Below are 13,512 nucleotides of genomic sequence, written 5' to 3' on the forward strand. Positions count from 1 at the left end.
CATGGTACTACTGAAATAGGAAAGAACAAATCTGACTCCACATTTGATCTGTTTCTTTGACTTTAACAAAGCCAAGTTAATATGCTCCGGTCTTTTCATGGGTTATGATGTCACAGAGGAAACGGACAGGTCAACAAGGAACCACTCTGCCGTGATCACGGAGCCGGGGAAAGGGATGGGTTGCAAGATGTATGAAGCAGCCGCAACTGTGCCCGTGCTTCTAGGCAGGTATCCAAAATCGCCTCGACAAGGTGTCAAACATTTGTGCCCACGTCCTCATCAACAGACATGTATTAAAGACAAATGGAAACATATAAAAGGCCAATACCCTTGCTGGGTACACCGTCCAAAGAACAAAGTCTCAGTTTGACAACTGGCCATCTCGGTTCCATGGGATTCATTCTTGGAGAACCTTAAAAACCACTCTTCTGTCCTCAAGAATTGCTGCATATTTGTCCTATCTTTGGCTCAGGGATGCAGCACGTTCAAGTGAACTTTAATGTCTGCACAGATTTGACTGTCTTTCTCCAGGTCCATTTGTCCTTTCCAATGAGGCCTGAGCTATGTCCATCCTCCGTAAGATCTATTCCCTCCAGTGACAGTTCATTGAGCCTGCAATTAAAAGCCAAGTGAACAAGACTGTCCTCAGCTAAAAAGTTGACCCACCCTTCACTGTTTTCTTAATCTCCTCTCCTGGCTAATTGCAACAGACTAACACCTCCCTCCACCAAGATTAAAAACTATGTCATTTTGTCTCCCCAAAGAGAAAGTAAGGTCCATAATAGAGGAGACAACTACATAGTCACCTCTGAATTCGTAGCATATAGAACTGTTAATAAATAGATCTATGATTATGGCTTCTTTCCTTTAAAACCTTTCTGGTTATTTGAATGAGACCTTGGAAGGGAGGTGTTTGCTGTCCAGTATCTTGATCCACAAGACTCTGGAGGACTTTTTCAGAATGGCTGTTCACTGAATCATTCAAAACACAACTTATCAATCAAGGAGTATCTGTGCTTTTCTGCCAGGCGTTTGTGGTCACTCTAATGCCAGAACAACTTTAAATTATATCCTTACTTTGGATTTGTTATTTTTCCCCTCTTCCAACAAAATTGACTTTCCTTAATTTCTTGCCTTGAGGAATTTTTTTTTTTTCCTATTTCACCCTTTAGTAAACCAAGATCCTCAGGATGGGCTTGGCCCATAATATGATCCCCCATCCAACTCCTAGTGTCAGAGGCCTGGGGCTCACATCCTGCCCTCCTGTCAAGGCAACTGAAAATCAGTTCAGGATCAAACCAGCACCCCAGGGATTCTAAGGCTCGCATATCTCCCAGAAACCCTGCTTTCTCATTTGTCTTGGCTTCTGAGAATTTTCCCTCACTTTCTTGACAATTAGTTGTGCAGCTTGAAAGATGAGGAAGGAAGGTTTTATTTCTTAATCAGCATTTTAAGGAACTTGTGTAATGAAAGTTTTCACGAGTTTCTAGAACCCTCCATTGCCGAGAAATAAAACACACTAGACATTTTCTAAATTTAGCTCCCATGTGCATTTTTTCTTTGTTTTTGTTTTCTTAACTGTTAACAGACATTTTTTAATTAAAAAAAAATAAGGCCCCAAAAAGGATAGAACACTGAAGGGGCAAACAAAATTAAAGGGCAAAGACAGAAAAATGATAACTACTCTACAAAGTTAATATAATACATACACTATGTATCAGATCAGCAATTCTCAGTAACAGCTAATTGAAAAATGACCATGAGGTAAAATTTCTCTCCTGTCAGGACATGGCCAACAGAAAATACAATTAAACCAACAAACTAATATCCTAAGTCTGGCGAGGTACAGAAGTCTACAAGCTAAATGTGTCTTCTTCTGGAAAAGAGGAAGACACACCAGCTCTTTTCTGTGGAGCCTGAGCCCACGGGAGGACGGTGAAGTGAGCTCTGTAAGTACCCAATTAGCAAACTGAGTGATGAATAAATAGACGTGAGCTTTGATGACAGAGGTGATACTACTATTCATTTGTCCTGTAAAGTATGACTTCCGTTCAGTGATCAATACTTCGGTGTCCTCAGGAGTTGACATTATTGGAAAATGCACAGCCTGGGCGCAGACCTCCACTTTCAGCTCGTGACACTGCACTTAGATGTCACAAGGGCACCTCCAACTCCACCTGCAAAGAGCTGACTTCACGGTGCTCCTCCAATAGCCGTCCTGCCCAGGGCCTCTGGTCGGGGGCTAAGTTCTCCGTGCCTCTCCCAACTCAGACCCATCACTCACAGATGTGAATGGACCCCTCCTTCAGGGCCCAGATATCCTCAGACACCGAGTCCCACCACCCACACCTGACCTACCAGATACTCACTGACACTCACTCAGCACTGACTCTGTGCTGGGACCATGCTGCACACTGCAAAAGTTATCTCACTGGATCTCCACAACAGTCCTGGGAATTGGGTACATCGCTGCTTCAATTGATTAGATAAATTGTTTCACTTCCTTGAGTGCGTCATTCAAACTGACACGGCTACTGAGCCACAAGCCTGGGCCTGAAAACCAGTTGAAAATTGAACACTGCTACACCTCGCAGCCACCCTACTCTGACTCATCACATCACCTCCTGCCAAGCCTTCTAAATGTTTCCAAGCATTCTACAAGACAAAAGTGAACTACGAGAGCACCCCACTCTCCAACATAAAATCTGTCAATGATGGTCCGCTGCCCTTAGGAGAAAGCCCCACCAGGCCTGAGCACAGCCCAACGGCCCAGCATCCGCGTTCCCTGCGCGGCCACGCCGCCTCACCCAGTACGCAGCTCTACACGTGCCTTCTCTAGGACAGGGATGCAGACTCCGCACAACCCAGGGCTTGTCTCACTTGAACAATGATCACCTTCTTCAGTGTTCATCTTCTTCTTTGCTGACCCTCAGAAAAATGTTTTCTCATGATGAATAAATATCTTTTTCCTTATAACTTCCCATCATTGATAATGAGCTCCCCCGAAAGAGAGAAGACCTAATTGTCAGTCTCCTTATCTGTAAAGTGAGATTAACAAGGAAATATGTGAGGTTTTATGAGAAATAATATTCATGTGAGGCTGAGGGACAATTCCATCATACAATAAGCACTCAATATGTGCTTAATTAATATTAATAAGAATATATTGCATTCCAGCAACCTTCAATCAATTTTTAATGACTTTGTCCAACAGACTACTGACAAACTGTTGGACGAACCACTTTGAGCAGATCAGCACAAGCGTACTGGGATAGGTAAGCGCTGACTCCAGTTGCAGCTGCAGCCACCCAGCACTACGGGGTGGGGGCAGTTTGCTCAAGCTCTTACATGTTGCTTGAGCATTTAGTTGTCGTTATTGATTAAAGACAGGTGGGGGTTCTTTAGTCAAAGCACCTGAAACATAAATCTTCAAAGATTGATGCAAATTAGGTTTCAAGAACAACACTCTCACTAGAAATTATTTGAAAATCATAGTCTTAGCTACTCCGCACATCAAAAGGGCATGTTCTTAAAGTATCTGACTAAATACACCGGAAGGGTTGTTTAAAAGAAATTACGATGAAGCCATCCTGAATAAGCTCCAGTATCATCTGCACAAAGCCCCACCCAAGGGTCTCATTTCACATTTCCACATAGGTGTTCAGGTAGCTTAACTTGGGTCTTGGTTTCTTATAACACGGGGCGGGGAATAGTTGTGGATAGATTTAAGTAGCAAATATATAACTAGGGTAATTGCTGTTAAGGAATTCTAGAAATAAGAAGATTGATATATAGTCCCACCCATAAGAAACTCAGCATGTCCAATTACAGCAGCATTAAAAATAAAATGAGGGATACATTTAACAAAAGTTTACAAGATTTGTACATTGAACTTTTTGAAGTATCACCAAAATAAATTTTAAAAGATCTACATATATGGAAGACATCCCATTTCCATGGAATGATAGACAGTATTATTAAAAATATTAAGACTCCTCAAAATGATCTACATATACAGTGGAATCCCTATCAAAATTCCAGCTGACTTCTTTGCAAAAATTGAAAAACTGATCCCAAAATTAATATGGACGTGCAAGGGGCCCAGGATAGGCAAAACAACCTTGCAAAAGAAGAGTAAAGTTGGAGGACTCACTTTAAAAGGTACTAAAATGCTATAGTAATAAGTCAGTATGATGCTGGCATAAGTTTGGATAAATAAATCTATGAGACACAATAAAAACCCATGGGGAAAAACTTACATTTACAGACAGTTTTCCACTACGGGGCCAAAAACACCCCATTGAAAGAATAGTCTATTCAACAAATTGTGCAGGGACAGCTGGGTATCTGCAGGCAAAAGAATCAATCTGGAATCTGAACACCCATATTTTATATAACAAATAAAAATTAAAACAAAGTAGATCACAGACAGAAATGTAAAAATTAAACCTATAAACTTTCTAAAAGAAGACACAGTATAAATCTTTGTGGTCCTAGGATAGGCTTTGGTTTCCTGGATACAATACCAAGAGCACAAGTGATAGAAGAAAAAAGCAGATAAACTGGACTTCATCAAAATTAAAACCCTTTTCTTACAAAAGACATCATCAAGAAAGTCAAATGACAGGGGAAATGGGTATCTCAAGTCAGAGAGTGCGTGCTTAGCAAGAAAAATAAAATAAATCATTACATCTAACTACCTCCCCTGTAAAGAAATTGTTTTAATGTTTAAAAAAAATAAAGTGAAAGACAATGTGCAGAATAGAAGAACAATTTTGCAAAACATTTATCTAATAAGAGAGTAGCATCCAGGATATATAACGAATTCTTACAACTGAACAATACAATAAAACAGACCCAATTTTTAAATTTACCACGAATTTAGATACATATACAAATGGCCAATAAGCATATGAAAAGATGCTCAACATCACTAGACAAATCAAAATTAAAATGAGATCTCATTTTACACCCACTAGGATGGTTATTACCAAATCATGGACAATAACAAATGTCATTCAGGAGGCAGAGAAACCTCATATGCGGCCAGGGGAAAGGGACAATTGTGCAACTTCTTTGGAGAAGTCTGGTATTTCCTCAAAAGCTTAGAGTTATATGGCTCAGCAATTCCACTCCTACATATAGAGTCATCTCTCAATATCCTTGGGGGGTTGGTTTCAGGAACCCCACACCCTGGATACCATAATCCAAGGATGTTCGAGTCCCTTTACAATCAGCCATCTGGATCCATGTAGTGGAAACTACAGATATGGAGGGCCAACTGTACAGCCAACAGAATGAAAACATATTCTCATAAAAATTTCACATCAATATTCATAGCAGTATCATTCAGAGTAGCCAAAAGTTACTAACAATATCCATCCATCAATGAACGGATAAACACATTTACCAAGAATAGGCCCACAAACTTTTGGTCATTGAAACTTTGACAAAGGAGGTGAGAACATACAATGGATTAAAGACAGCCTCTTCAGCAAATGGTGCAGGGAAAACTGCACAGCTGCATGTAAATCAATGAAGTTAGACTACTCCCTCACAGCATACACAAAAATGAATTCAAAATGTGTTAAAGAATTAAACATGTAGACAAGACACTATAAACCTCTTAGAAGCAACCATAGGCAAAACATGTGACATACATCTCAGCAATGATTTCCTAGAGCAGTCTACTCAAGCAATAGAAAAACAACCAAAAATATACAAGAGGGCTCTAATTAAACTTACAAACATTTGCACAGCTATGGAAACAGTAAGCAAAACAAAAAGACAACCAACCTATGGAATGGGAGAAAATATTTGCAATAAATGAAACTGCTAGGGGCTTAATTCCCAGAATATGTAAACAGCTTTTACACTTAATAAGAAAGAAAAACAAACAATTCAATTCAAAAATTGGCAGAAGTCCTAAAGAAACATTTCTCCAATGAAGACGCACAAATGACCAGTAGGCACATGAAAAAATGTTCAATATCATTATCAGAGAAATGCAAATCAAAACTGCAATCAAATATCACCTCTCACCAGTCAGAATAGCCATCATTCAGAAGTTCACAGACAATAAATACTGGAGAGGCTGCGGAGAATTGGGAACCCTCCTACACTGTGGTGGGAATGCAGTTTGGTGGAGCCATTGTGGAAAAATTATACAGGTTCATCAAAGACAAAACCTTGACCTCCCAGATGACCCAGCAATCCCACTCCTGGGCATATATCCAGAAGGAACCCTAATTAAAAAAGACACCTACACCCCAATGTTCACAGCAGCACTATTTACAATAGCAAGACATGGAAACAACCGAAATGTCCACTGACAGATGGCTGGATAAAGAGGTTGTAGCATATTTGTCCAATAGACTACTATTCAGCCATAAAATAATAATAAAATAATGCCATTTGCAGCAACATCAATGGACCTGGAGAATGTCATTCTAAGTGAAGTAAGCCAGAAAGAGAAAGGAAAATACCACATGAGATTGCTGACATGTGGAATCACAAAAAAAAAAAAAGAAAGAAACAAAAAGATAAATTTCTCTACAGAACAGAAACAGACAGAGTCACAGGAACCAAACTCTGGTTACCAGAGGGGGGAGGGTGTGGGAAGGAATAAATTGGGAGTTCAAGATTTGCAGTTACTGAGTATGTAAAGAATAAACAGCAAGTTTATACTGTATAGCACAGGAGAATATATTTAATATCTTATAGTAACTTATGTTTAAAAACAGTATGAAAATGAATGCCGGTATGTTCCTTTTTAACTGAAGTCTTGTGCTGTAGACAAGAAACTGACACAACATTATAAACTGACTAGACTTCAATGAAAATATTTTTAAATAGACTAAAACCAAAAAAAATGGAAAAGGATATTATCAAACAAAAAGAATAAAGTACTGATTCAGGCTACAATATGGATGAACCTTGAAATTTTATGCTAAAATAAGCCAGACACAGAAAGCCAAATAGTGCCCTTTAAGGTGAACTGTATCTAAGCGTTTATTATACTACTCCTGTAAATTTTCCAGAGGTTTGAAATCTATCAATATCAAAATAAAATGTATTATGCATTAAAAACTTAAAACGCTTCCTCACAGGAGGGCTTTGATTATTAAATGCAGAAACGCATATAAAGCTCTTGGAAAAACAATTTGCACGTCCACACACAGTCACTGCTGTCACTGCCACTCAGAGGGTGGTGCCAGCGCTGATGAGAGCTGCCTCCACTCGCTCCCCTGCAGAAAGGAGTGAAGGCCTGAGCTCTGCCATGCAGGGTGAGCGTGAACCTGAGTCATACACAGCCACCTTCCAGACTCTGCGTTACCCAACTTTCTTATACAAACTGCAACATGTAATGTAAACACGCTAGAGGGATGTATCTTACAACACAGGGAATACAGACAATGTTTTACAGTAACTATAAATGGAGCATCTATTGTACACCTGAAACTAATATCATATTTTAAATCAGCTATATCTCTATAAAAAATTAAAAAATATTTTTAAAATGTTATCACTTTAATATTCAAATCGGTTTTTAAGTAAATACTAAACAGCTTAGAATATATAAAAGCATTTAATTGTGCTGTTTGTTTGCATATTTACATTCAGCCTCTTGCTAAAAGAGAATTTAAACAATTTTTTTAAACACAGCTTAACAACCATAACAACAAAAAGGCAAAACGGAGAGTGAAGAGAAAATGGAGATTCAATACTTAAATGAAACCAGGGGGAGATAAACTCATAAAAATGGATTCCATGAAGTCAGGGCAAGTGTTAAAGGCCGACTACAAATTCAGCTGTAAGATTCTTGGCAGCTAAAGCAAAAAGAAAATGATGAAGGGGCGGGTGGTAGAGCATGTGCTTAGCGTGCACGGGGTCCTGGGTTCAAGCCCCAGGGCCTCCACTAACAGATAAATACATCTAATTACCTTCCCACCAAAAGAACCCCAAAGAAAAGAAAAAGAGAAATTTCTTTCCCAAAAAACCCTGATATTAAATTTGGGTTAAATACTTAAAAACAGATAAAAAGAAAAATAAAAAAGATAAGTGACACTGTGAAGGAAAACCCCAGCTGGGCTAACAAGCTAAGTCACAAATCTAAGTGTGATAATGTCGGTTTACTGATCTAAGTTTTGCTGAGCTACTTGGTAAACCTGAAGTTTAGTGTCAGTTTAATGGGCTAATAAGCTAACACGTAAATCCAAGGACAACAATTGTCAGTAACGGGATCTGTTCCAAATTGATAAGCTTCAGTGTACTGATTCCTTGCTTTTTGTTGTTTGAGCCTTATTGGCTAATAGCCCCATACTTGTAATTAACCCTATAAAACCTCATGTGCACGTCTTGGAGGTGCTCAGAGCTTTGGAAAAGAAGCCCCTCTGAGCGTGTCAGCATAATAAATCTCAGTACTACAACCCTGTGAGTTATACTTGTTTCTTGGCTTGCCTGTTGTTTCTATAACAACACAAGCGATAATGCCCGTGAGATAAATCTGCGGAGGTTGCTGTCAGGTTCCCATGTCTCACGTAGGAAAATCTGAAACATTTTTCTCACCATTCAGGGTCATCATAAGCCCACCTCACACCTCCCGCAGTTAAATGCAAGAGCACAGGTAGGGCCAGACCTTTGCTGTCTCTGTGTCATCACAGTGAGACAGGATGGAAGGGGGAAGAGCACAGCCATTCAAGGAAGGCCACAGCAATTAACATCAAAATGTTAAAGGATTCAACCCCCAATAGGCCTTGAGGCTCAGGATGAAGAGATTTAACTTCTAGCAGATCTTGAGCTTCAGTAAACATCCATTGTATTAGTAACTTGGTCAATAACATGCCCCAGGCAACATGGCAGTCCCAATGATAGCCACAAAAGGTCAAAGGGTGGGAAATGGCCAACTCCCTGGGAATCCCAGCGCCTTACCCTAAGGCTGGTCCTTCTACTTATTAGCATATGAAACCACCAAGCCCAAGAAAACAAGCAACACAGTGCCACCTCGCGGTCACCACTCTCTCTCCCTCTTTGGGGAAGGCCCTCAATCTGTGGAGTGTGTACCTACTTCTAATATGAGCATCAAACCCCCACACCTCGTGACGTTTCTCTTGCATTTCAATGTATCTCTCTGAATAAATCTACCTTTACTCAACACTGGCTTGCTCTTGAATTCTTTACTGCATGAAGTTAAGGAACAAAATCTGGTGGGGCACATCCCAGGGGCTCAATGAAAGCCTGGGACACAGCCCTTCTCATGCCCAACGTTTTTTATTCTTGTATCAACAGGACTGGGCTGTGAAGGGAGGTCTGAGGCCACAGCTAAGGGACAGAAGCAGCCTCCAGGGCTCCAATTGGTGGGCAGTCTCTCCCCCAGCATGGGTCTTGGGGTCTGCCCGGTTCTCTGTGTTTCTCTGTTGTGCTGACTCCCCAGACATACAGCGTACTCCTAGGCTTGTCCCCACAAAACCCTTCTCTCCAAAATACAAGCACATCATGTCACAATCCTCTTGTTCAACAAGGAAATGTTCAGCCCACTTTTTTTCCTCCCCAATAAAGTACCCAACTGTCCTCGCTCCCATCACACCACTATTTTTTGTGAGAACTCTGCACTCGCCACACCCCATCCTGAACACAGGTGCCTTACTGGCTGTGATTGAGATGTTTCTTTCTCACACAGCCTGCGTCCTTTCACTTTCCCCTTGTTACCTTAAAAAAGCATTTCCTGAGTCACTCACCCCTCTGATTCTGAACTAACAAAGTGCTGAGGTTGCAGTCACTATATGCATACATCCCAGTTTTGGCTAGGTTTCCATCACAAGATCTTCATTAAGGAGCTGCATCAAGAAGTTTAAAGAGGCTATTCTTACATCTGAGTGGAGGAGCCTGCAAAAAGTTGAATGGCTTTGAAGAGAGAGTTAACTAGGGACAAAGAAGTTGCAGGTCCTAGTCAAAACTGTCATGAGGCAAAATGTTCTCCCAAGGCTCAATGTGGCTTATGAACACGGAGTCGGCGGGGAGGAGGTGACAGGCAGTGAGTAGGGTGAGAGATACGGGTTACGCTCCCCCAGCTGGGGAAGAAAAGGTTTTTTCCAGTTTTCCAAACAATTTCTTACTACCTTTTTCTATTATTGTCACATACTATTTCCAACGAATTAAGCATATCAATGTCAGTCATTTGGGCCACTTGGGAGAAGCTACACGATGCCATTCACAGGGCTGGGACATGACAGCCACACCAGTCTAGATTGAAAGAACAGTCGGGGTATTTGCAAGGTAATCACGGGCATGCAGCAAACTCCCCAGCTTCAATGACCTCATCTCAATGCTGGGGCCAAGAAAACTACCAAGCAAAGTGCGTGATGATTATGGCCAACATCTGTTTACTAGGTAAGTGCCCGTGAAAGCTGCCGCTTAATGGGGAATGAGTACGATCAACGAGGCCCTGTCTACCTGGCCACACGCGCCCTGCCTTCCTGCCTTGGTGCAGCAGCAGAAATTGTTTAGCTGAGATGAACACCCCCAGAGCAGCCTCGACGGGAAAGCTCCCAGCTCTGTACGGCGAGACGTGTTCCTTTCCTTCTCAGAGCTGATCACAATTTGCTGTCGTCTGTTTTTATGTTTATCCCTTTTGTAACTGTCTCTCCATCGGAGTTTTTGCTCAAGCAGAACAGGGCCAGATGTGTCTTGCGGCCTGCCGGATATTCTGGGCAGGGAAACAGCCGACTCCATATCTGGCTCTGGTGCTGAACAGAGAGGGCAGAAGGCCCAGGGGGCCATGCTGAACCGAGGCCTCTGCACCCAAAATTATGGTCTGATTTTGGGCAAATTATACAGTCTTTTTACCATGAGATTCCTCATCTGTCCATGAAAATAACTGTCCATGGCACATAGAGTTACAAGGATTATAGGAAATCACCAAATTCATAACCTAGCCAAGGGGCTACAAGTGCATCCTCAACAGACAAATGCTGCCTTTACGGCTCTGACACATGCTAAGCGGGGCGGCCCCACACAGTGAACACTGCTAAGTGCCAGTGGGTTAAGTGCTTCATGTGTGCTATAATACTCTTTAGATCTTACAACAATCCCAGGGTGAAACGAATGTTATGCCCATTTCACAGATTCACCAACAGGTTAAGAGATTTTGAATTCTATTTCAAGGCCCTATGGTGAAGAAATGGCAATTTAAACCGGAATCTGGGCCCAGGCCTTGGCTCCATCTCTCTCCAATCCACCTGACCACTTGCCTTTGAATTCCACCTCTCCAATACACAAGTTTCAGCCGGCCAGCTCTTAAATGCAATTTGTGCAGTTTGTCAATGTTGGTTAATTACCATAAACTGTTCTCAGAAACCACTACAGTAAAGAAAGGTGGACTTAAGGAATTCTGCATTGCGTTCTCCTGCAATGTGCAGGATCCCTTTCCTACACCTCCAAATCCAAGTGTATGCTTCCTCCCTGTTTATGTTTGCACACGGCTTATTAAAGCAGAAGGTACCTGCAGTAATTCCATCTCGGTTGCTTTCCAAGGTTGCAGATTATCCATAATCAGTCTGTGAACGAAAATACTACAATGTGAATGAGAATACTGCAACCATGACAGTAAACAAAGAATACTGAAACCAAGTCATTAAAGGCTGCCGCCACCCCCCAGCTAGGACAGGCCTGCAGCTCAGCTGCTACAGCAACTCACAATGGTGTCATCTGAGCAGACTCAGAATAAGAAAGGACAGGCTACTGGCCCGAGATAGCTAGGTGCTTGTCTAAAAAATGAATTCAGTGAGTCCAAATATTTGCTTCCTCTCACACATACAAAAGTACTAAATTCTTGAACTTGAGATACCTGGCTTTCTTTAGATAACAAGCAATCTTTTATTGTTCCAACAACCTGGTCTTTGTTGTAAAGCTCCTATATATCCTAGCTCTGCCTCAACCTCTTGGGAGCAGTCCCTCAGAGAGTTCTGACAGGCTGTCATCCCGGCTCGAGTCCTCCCGCCAAATGAAACATAACTCTTAACTTTTAGGCTGCACATGTATTTCAGTCAACAGTTTTGGACATCATGAAGCACCACAGCAGATTTCTCTCCACCTGAACTCTCCAAGTAACCGGAGCCTTGGTACCAGCAGTGGCCCTTTGTGCCCATCCACCTCCTCGGGGAGTCCAGATGAATTTGGGTGAGTCTCTCTTGGTTCTCGGATCTCACATATTGGTTGATGATCCTAAGTTTATCTGGCGGTGTATCCAGGTACGTGGCCCTCCAGTTGAAAGAACCTGAGGTGAATTACCCACCCAGTGGAGACATATTGGGTGGGGCCTGGTTGAAAGATAACAGGAAATATCCACCTTGAGGATATGTCCAAAGTGGGGCTGGTGGAAACATATGAGGAAAATACTCACCCAGTGGAGACATCCTGAGTGAGTCCAAGTTGAAAGACACTGGGTTCAGGACTGAGTGGTTAGGTAAGAGTCTGGTCTAATATTTTCCTCAATTTGGTTACCTACATTGAATTTTTCAGGATAAAAGTAAAACTCTTATGAGGAAGCTTTCAACTCCAAAATTCGGACCATCCTCCTGGCTGGTAACAGCTTTCTCGGGTGACAGAGAATCTTCCAGGAGTTGTAGACACAAAGACTTCATGACACAGAGTTGTCCCTGTGGGAAATCTTACTAGCAAATTTATTCTGAGAACCCGACCTTACAATGGGGAATAGAACTTTCAAAAAAAAAATAAAGAACAGAAAAGAAAAGAAAAAGAAATGACAGATTGCCAGTCTCCAACTATTACCCCAGCCAGGTTTATGTACATACAAAATTTACAACATTAATTGGGAATAAGAAAAAAAAAACTCACTCTGAAAATAACTAACCAGGCCTGATAAAAACATTTTTTGGCATTCTGAACTTATAAAAACAAAATCCCCTTTAGGGGTAACTTGGATTTCTCTTCCTGTGTCCTTGAAATGTAAATGTTTTATCTTTCTCTGGGTGTTTTAAGTGTGTGTATGTATGTATATGTATGTTTAGTTTATTTTTTAAAGGAAACCTTGGACTCCACCATACAAAAGTTTCAAGTATTGTGTACATATGGTGGCCACGCAAATAAATTGGGATTCTAAGCAATTCTTTGATAGTACCAATTTTCAGATATTTTGCCATCTTAAACTTTGTTGCATCAGCCTGGACCACGAAGGCTTTTAGCTTTTGGAGAGTAAACCTTTGAATTTTATTTAGGCAACACCCCGACTCTCATGTGGAAGGGCCTCTTCATCTTATTGGTTTAAAATCACTATATATATATTATATTTGTATATAAATTGATGGCCATATGATGGATTTTTTAATTTGGAAAACTTTTTAATTGGTGAAAGTTTAAAGAGATCTCATTATAAACAGTTGTTTTATGGTTTCTAATAAAATCAAGTTTAAATGTAGAAAAATATATCTAATGGTTAACCTAAGAACTTAGTTAAAAAAATAAAACTGGTTTGAAAAGCTACGTTTGTGTTTT

At 41.0% G+C, this 13,512-nt stretch overlaps 1 long non-coding RNA gene across 1 annotated transcript; it reads right to left on the minus strand.

The window, feature by feature from the left end:
- Positions 1 to 345: 345 nt before the first annotated feature.
- LOC140694675 (uncharacterized) lies at positions 346 to 12,501 on the minus strand. The gene is made up of 4 exons (XR_012070257.1): positions 12,401 to 12,501; positions 12,092 to 12,317; positions 11,501 to 11,555; positions 346 to 612 (listed from the first exon to the last, which is right to left on the minus strand). It is a non-coding gene; the product is annotated as an uncharacterized lncRNA (long non-coding RNA).
- Positions 12,502 to 13,512: the final 1,011 nt, after the last annotated feature.

This window comes from Vicugna pacos, unplaced genomic scaffold (assembly GCF_048564905.1).
Source record: "Vicugna pacos unplaced genomic scaffold, VicPac4 scaffold_77, whole genome shotgun sequence".
Lineage (NCBI taxonomy): Eukaryota > Metazoa > Chordata > Mammalia > Artiodactyla > Camelidae > Vicugna > Vicugna pacos.